This window comes from Antedon mediterranea, chromosome 5, assembly GCF_964355755.1.
Source record: "Antedon mediterranea chromosome 5, ecAntMedi1.1, whole genome shotgun sequence".
NCBI classification, from domain to species: Eukaryota; Metazoa; Echinodermata; class Crinoidea; order Comatulida; family Antedonidae; genus Antedon; species Antedon mediterranea.
This window is the reverse complement of record NC_092674.1, coordinates 17,095,329-17,103,840: the sequence shown is the minus strand read 5'-3', so window position 1 is coordinate 17,103,840 and position 8,512 is coordinate 17,095,329.

The following is an 8,512-nucleotide window of genomic DNA, read 5'->3' as shown; positions in this document are numbered from 1 at the left end:
ATCCGATTATTTACCGACGCGGCGGGTTCAAGTGATTGGTTTGCGTTTCCTTGGCCGTGTTCATTTTTAGGCAGGTCCATAGCTGTACTTGAATTGTTTCCAATTGTGATTGCGTTGGAAACGTGGGCACCCAGGCTCACGAATAAGAGGATCCTATTTAGGTCCGACAACCAAGCAGTTTGCGAAATACTTAACAAAAAAACCGCGAAAGACGCTACTCTCCTGCGCCTTTTGCGACGCTTGGTGCTTTGTTGCCTAAATCACAACATTCTGTTCAAAGCAAAACACATTCCAGGAAAGAAAAATGTGTTGGCTGACCTACTGTCCAGGATCCAAATCAACAAAGCATTGTCATTGGATAAGTCTCTTAACGCTCATCCTACAGAAGTACAGCATGAGCTGCTTCAATAACTTACTTACGTTAAACAAGATTAATTTGTATAGTTTATTTTACAGGCTTCTCCATTATAGACCCACAGCAAGGAGCAGCCAATCCCGCTCTGACACCGACAGCGGTCTCCTTAATCGAATCCTCCCTTGCACCAGCCACCAGAAAGGCTTACAGACGTAGTCTGCAACTGTTGGCATCCTGGTCAGGAAAACGAGTACCCTTACCACTTGATGTAGGTACAATTTGTAATTTCCTGTCTCATTTATTTGACAAAGGTCTGGCACCAGGAACAATTTCCTCACATATGTCTGCAATCTCGTTCGTACACAAGTTAGTAGGCCTACCGGATCCTAGCGGGTTTTTCCTCGTTCAAAAAATTATCCACGGAATTCATTCTAGGGCGGCAAAAGTGGACTCTCGGCTTCCCATAACAAAAGGGATCTTGATTAGGCTACTCGATGCATTGCAGTTTATAGAACCATTACTACCCCATCGTTTGTTACTTGAAGCATTATTTCTTACAGCGTTTCAGGGGTTTTTTTCGGCTCGGAGAATTGGCATCAAAAGCCAAAGATTCAAACGTAGTACAGCGCAACGATTTAACTCTGAACGAAACAGGGGCCTTAATCATAATACGACACCACAAAACTGGAGTTGGAAAATCCCCCGTTTCGGTATCATTTGCACCATGGGTTAGAGAAAAGTACTGCCCAGTGGCCGCACTAACAAACTACCTCGCACATTGCCAACAGTCCACAGGTCCCTTGTTTCAGCACCTTGATGACAAGGCGGTTACACAACAATTTGTGGCGTGCCGGCTGAGAGCGACAGTGTCGTTTATTGGGTTGAATCCGAGCCATTACAAGGGCCACAGTTTTCGTATTGGGGCAGCAACACATGCTGCGTCATTTGGCATGTCAGATAGCCTCATTCTACAATTTGGGAGATGGAAATCTTCTGTTTTCAAGAAATACATTCGTATTTCATGGTTCAGTTCATAAGGGTCAGGTCCGTGGTTTTTGTTCGGTCTGGGTGGGAACCCATCCAAGGCTGGGTTTTTGGCGCTGACACCCAGACTCATGTCTTATCTACAGCCAATTTCATATTTGTATTTTAATCAGACTCAAGTAGATTTATAGATGTATATATTTGATGCTTAAGTCAAATTTTTTAACCTAATATTAAGTACTGTTTAGTAAGTAGAGTTTAATACTTTGATTTATACTTTGTTTAAATATTCTGATTACTGATATCCGTTATGCAGTATTTGATTTATGGTTTCAGATGACATAACGTATAGGGCGTAACCCCTTTTTATATTATCTAATATTATTAAGTTTTTTTATGTCATCTATGTTTTACCAATATACACGTTTTAATATTCGTCATTTTAATAAATGACATTTCCATCCAATGATCGGTCGGCGATTTTTTTTTTCGTACATAAGTTGGGGACCCCTCATGAAACGTCAAAAATAAACATTAATAATTCATCAGTTAAATTGTCTTACTCCGTGTGCACCCAAGCGTATAGCAACAAGAAGGTGATTACACAACTGCGATACGATTCTAGGCCTATCTCCGCTGTGGTTTGCGGCGTGCGATTTCATAAAGAATAGCGGCGTTTTGTGTGGATTGTCGAAATAATCAGCCTTTAGTTTTTGGGGTTTTTTAATAGAATTTATTACTAAATAATTACGTGTTAAAATTATAGTTTCTATTAATACTATTAGGCCTAATTATTAGTCTCTAAAACCCATGTCTATTCTAATGTGACGTGTGTGTGTTAGGTATGACACAGTCCGAGTAATAAGTCAGCAAAATTAAACAAATTACATTACACAAAAATACATTTTTTATTCTCGTGGGTCTAATCTTTCCATCTCATGTGTTCATATACGCGCATTTTTAAAGTTCCTTTGAGTACATGCATATTGTTTGATAATAAAATAGCAGAATCAAAAAATTACAGTACACAAAATTATACACATTCTCGTGGGTCTAAGCTTTCTTTGGGCTATGTCCAATTATTACTCAGCTGAATGTGTCTTGCCTAGCTCTCGATTAGCCTCGACACATTTTGCATAGTGGTGTGTGTGTGAAGAAGAGTGCGCAAAGGCAATCACGTGAATTGACCTAGAATCCAAGGCCTAGAAAGAATTGTATCACTTGTTGCTATACGCTTGGGTGCCCACGGAACAACAAATTTAACTGATGAATTATTCATGTTTATTTTGTGACGTTTCATGAGGGTTCCCCAACTTTTGTACGAAAAAAAAAATCGCGTCCGGTCACAACAACACAAAGAGACGTTTTAGACCATTTTGTGCATTTCGATAAAACTTTTCACACAAAAACATCAAATTGCACAAAATAGCTTAATATCGTGTTTGAAAACGTTTTAAACCATTTTGAGCATGTCGATAAAACTTTTCACACAAAAACATCAAAGTGCACAGAATAGCTTCAAATCGCATTTGGAGACGTTTTAGACCATTTTGTGCATTTCGAAAAAACTTGTTAACATAAAAACATCGAAGTTCTTAGAATAGCTTAAAATCGCATTTGGAGACGTTTTAGACCATTTTGTGATTTTCGATGAAACTTGGTTAAACAAAAACATCAAAGGGCTTAGAATAGCTTCAAATCGCATTTGGAGACGTTTTAGACCATTTTGTGATTTTCGAAAAAACTTTTTAACATAAAAACACCAAAGTGCTTAGAAATGCTTCAAATCGCATTTGGAGACGTTTTAGACCATTTTGTGCATTTCGATGAAACTTGGTTAAACAAAAACATCAAAGGGCTTAAAATCACATTTGAAACCGTTTTCGACCATTTTGAGCTTTTCGATAAAACTTTTCACACAAAAACATCAAAGTTTACAAATTAGCTTCAAATCGCATTTAGAGACACCATTTTGTGCATTTCGATAAAACTTTTCACACAAAAACATCAAATTGCACAAAATAGCTTAATATCGTGTTTGAAAACGTTTTAAACCATTTTGAGCATGTCGATAAAACTTTTCACACAAAAACATCAAAGTGCACAGAATAGCTTCAAATCGCATTTGGAGACGTTTTAGACCATTTTGTGCATTTCGATGAAACTTGGTTACACAAGAACATCAAAGTGCTTAAAATCACATTTGAAACCGGTTTAGACCATTTTGAGCATTTCGATAAAACTTTTCACACACAAATATCAAAGTGTACAAAATAGCTTCAAACCGCATTTATAGACGTTTTAGACCATTTTGTGCATTTCGATAAAACTTTTCACACAAAAACATCAAATTGCACAAAATAGCTTAATACCGTGTTTGAAAACGTTTTAAACCATTTTGAGCATGTCGATAAAACTTTTCACACAAAAACATCAACGTGCTTAGAATAGCTTCAAATCGCATTTGGAGACGTTTTAGACCATTTTGTGATTTTCGAAAAAACTTTTTAACATAAAAACACCAAAGTGCTTAGAAATGCTTCAAATCGCATTTGGAGACGTTTTAGACCATTTTGTGCATTTCGATGAAACTTTTCACAAAAAACATCAAATCGCACAAAATAGCTTAATATCGTGTTGAAAACGTTTTAAACCATTTTTAGCATGTCGATAAAACTTTTCACACAAAAACATCAAAGTGCACAGAATAGCTTCAAATCGCATTTGGAGACGTTTTAGACCATTTTGTGCATTTGGTAAAATCTTGTTAACATAAAAACATCGAAGTGCTTAGAATAGCTTCAAATCACATTTGGAGACGTTTTAGACCATTTTGTGATTTTCGAAAAAACTTGTTAACATAAAAACACCAAAGTGCTTAGAATAGCTTCAAATCGCATTTGGAGACGTTTTAGACCATTTTGTGCATTTCGATGAAACTTGGTTAAACAAAAACATCAAAGGGCTTAAAATCACATTTGAAACCGTTTTCGACCATTTTGAGCATTTCGATAAAACTTTTCACACAAAAACATCAAAGTTTACAAATTAGCTTCAAATCGCATTTAGAGACACCATTTTGTGCATTTCGATAAAACTTTTCACACAAAAACATCAAATTGCACAAAATAGCTTAATATCGTGTTTGAAAACGTTTTAAACCATTTTGAGCATGTCGATAAAACTTTTCACACAAAAACATCAAAGTGCACAGAATAGATTCAAATCGCATTTGGAGACGTTTTAGACCATTTTGTGCATTTCGATGAAACTTGGTTACACAAGAACATCAAAGTGCTTAAAATCACATTTGAAACCGTTTTAGACCATTTTGAGAATTTCGATAAAACTTTTCACACACAAATATCAAAGTGTACAAAATAGCTTCAAACCGCATTTAGAGACGTTTTAGACCATTTTGTGCATTTCGATGAAACTTTTCACAAAAAACATCAAATTGCACAAAATAGCTTAATATCGTGTTGAAAACGTTTTAAACCATTTTGAGCATGTCGATAAAACTTTTCACACAAAAACATCAAAGTGCACAGAATAGCTTCAAATCGCATTTGGAGACGTTTTAGACCATTTTGTGCATTTCGTAAAAACTTGTTAACATAAAAACATCGTAAGTGCTTAGAATAGCTTCAAATCACATTTGGAGACGTTTTAGACCATTTTGTGATTTTCAAAAAAACTTGTTAACATAAAAACACCAAAGTGCTTAGAATAGCTTCAAATCGCATTTGGAGACGTTTTAGACCATTTTGTGCATTTCGATGAAACTTGGTTACACAAGAACATCAAAGTGCTTAAAATCACATTTGAAACCGTTTTAGACCATTTTGAGCATTTCGATAAAACTTTTCACACACAAATATCAAAGTGCACAAAATAGCTTAATATCGTATTTGAAAGCGTTTTAGACCATTTTGAGCATTTCGACAAAACTTTTTCACACAAAATATCAAAGTGTACAGAATAGATTCAAATTGCATTTGGAGACGTTTTAGAACATTTAGTACATTTCGAAAAAATGTGTTAACATAAAAAGACCAAAGTGTTTAGAATATCTTCAAATTGCATTTGGAGACGTTTAGACCATTTTGTGCATTTCGATGGAACCTGGTTACACAAAAACATCAAATTGCTTCAAATCACATTTAAAACCGTTTTAGAGCATTTTGAGCATTTCGATAAAACTTTTCACACAAAAACATCAAAGTGCACAAAATAGCTTCAAATCGCATTTAGAGACGTTTTAGACCATTTTGAGCGTTTTGGTAAAACTTTTCACACAAAAACATCAAAGTGCACAAAATAGTTTCAAATCGCATTTGGAGACGTTTTAGACCATTGTGTGCATTTCGATAAAACTTTTCACACAAAAACATCAAATTGCACAAAATAGCTTAATATCGTGTTTGAAAACGTTTTAGACCATTTTGAGCATTTCGACAAAAACTTTTTCACACAAACCATCAAAGTGTACAGAATAGCTTCAAATCGCATTAGGAGGCGTTTTAGACCATTTTATGCATTTCGAAAAAACTTGGTTGCACAAAAACATCAAAGTGCTTAAAATCACATTTGAAACCGTTTTAGACCATTTTGAGCATTTCGATAAAACTTTTCACACACAAATATCAAAGTGCACAAAATAGCTTAATATCGTATTTGAAAGCGTTTTAGACCATTTTGAGCATTTCGACAAAACTTTTTCACACAAAATATCAAAGTGTACAGAATAGATTCAAATTGCATTTGGAGACGTTTTAGAACATTTAGTACATTTCGAAAAAATGTGTTAACATAAAAAGACCAAAGTGTTTAGAATATCTTAAAATTACATTCAAAGACGTTTAGACCATTTTGTGCATTTCGATGGAACTTTGTTACACAAAAACATCAAAGTGCTTCAAATCACATTTTAAACCGTTTTAGAGCATTTTGAGCATTTCGATAAAACTTTTCACACAAAAACATCAAAGTGCACAAAATAGCTTCAAATCGCATTTAGAGACGTTTTAGACCATTTTGAGCGTTTTGATAAAACTTTTCACACAAAAACATCAAAGTGCACAAAATAGCTTCAAATCGCATTTAGAGACGTTTTAGACCATTTTGAGCGTTTTGATAAAACTTTTCACACAAAAACATCAAATTGCACAAAATAGTTTAATATCGTGTTTGAAAACGTTTTAGACCATTTTGAGCATTTCGACAAAACTTTTTCACACAAAACATCAAAGTGTACAGAATAGCTTCAAATCGCATTAGGAGGCGTTTTAGACCATTTTATGCATTTCGAAAAAACTTGGTTGCACAAAAACATCAAAGTGCTTAAAATCACATTTGAAACCGTTTTAGACCATTTTGAGCATTTCGATATAACTTTTCACACAAAAATATCAAAGTGCACAAAATAGCTTAATATCGTATTTGAAAATGGTTTAGAACATTTTGAGCATTTCGACAAAACTTTTTCACACAAAACATCAAAGTGTACAGAATAGCTTCAAATCGCATTTGGAGACGTTTTAGACCATTTTGTGCATTTCGAAAAAACTTGTTAACATAAAAACATCAAAGTGCTTATAATAGCTTAAAATCGCATTTGGAGACGTTTTAGACCATTTTGTGATTTTCGAAAAAACTTTTTAACATAAAATCACCAAAGTGCTTAGAAATGCTTCAAATCGCATTTGGAGACCTTTTAGACCATTTTGTGTATTTCGATGAAACTTGGTTACACAAAAACATCAAAGTGCTTAAAATCACATTTGAAACCGTTTTAGACCATTTTGAGCATTTCGATAAAACTTTTCACACAAAATATCAAAGTGTACAGAATAGCTTCAAATTGCATTTGGAGACGTTTTAGACCATTTTGTGCATTTCGAAAAAATCTGTTAACATAAAAAGACCAAAGTGCTTAGAATATCTCCAAATCGCATTTTGAAACGTTTTAGACCATTTTGTGCATTTCGATGAAACTTGGTTACAGAAAAACATCAAAGTGCTTAAAATCACATTAGAAACCGATTTAGACCATTTTGTGCATTTCTATGAAACTTTTCACACAAAAACATCAAAGTGCCCAAAATAGCTTAATATCGTATTTGAAAACGTTTCAGACCATTTTGAGCATTTCGAAAAAAATTGTTAAGATAAAAATACCAAAGTGCTTAGAATAGCTTCAAATCGCATTTGGAGACGTTTTAGACCATTTTGTGCATTTTGGAGAAAACTTGTTAACATAAAAAGACCAAAAAGCTTAGAATAGCTTCAAATCGCATTTGTTTTATACCATTTTGTGCATTTCGGTGAAACTTGGTTACACAAAAACATCAAAGTGCTTAAAATCACATTTGAAACCGTTTTAAAGCATTTTGAGCATTCCGATAAAACTTTTCACACAAAAACATAAAAGTGCACAAAATAGCTTAATATCGTTTTTGAAAATGTTTTAGACCATTTTGAGCCTTTCGACAAACCTTTTTCACACAAAAACATCAAAGTGTACAGAATAGCTTCAAATCGCATTTGGAGACGTTTTAGACCAATTTGTGCATTTCGAAAAAACTTGTTAACATAAAAACATCAAAGTGCTTAGAATAGACAATTATGTATACGAATGCGTGGTCATTAAAGAATAAAGCAGACGAATTTCACTGTACCTTAAAGAAACATAATGTAGATGTAGCGATAGTCACTGAGACATGGCTAACAGAGGAAACACAAGGTATTGATAACTTTTGCGATTATAAAGGCGTTTTTAAAAACAGAACTGATGAAATCGGCGGTGGCGTAGCATGCTTTGCAGCGGACCACTTGGAAATCCATCCGATTGTTACGCATACTGATTGCAAATTCGAATGCAAATTCAAATTAGCTATCGCTCTTCACAGAACAGCAAAACGCGTTCTATATATATCGGAGCTATTTACTACCCGCCGTCTGCCAACTACCCCAACCAACTTTTAGAGCATGTTGGAGATATAATTGATAGTATTTATGGAATTGATAGATTGGCAAATATCATGGTACTTGGTGACTTTAACCATCTAAACACTACCTATATGCAATCTGAATTAGGTATGGAACAAATGATTTTCCTACCCATAGGAAAAATAACATCCTTGATAAAGTGTTCATGAAGCGACCGGATAA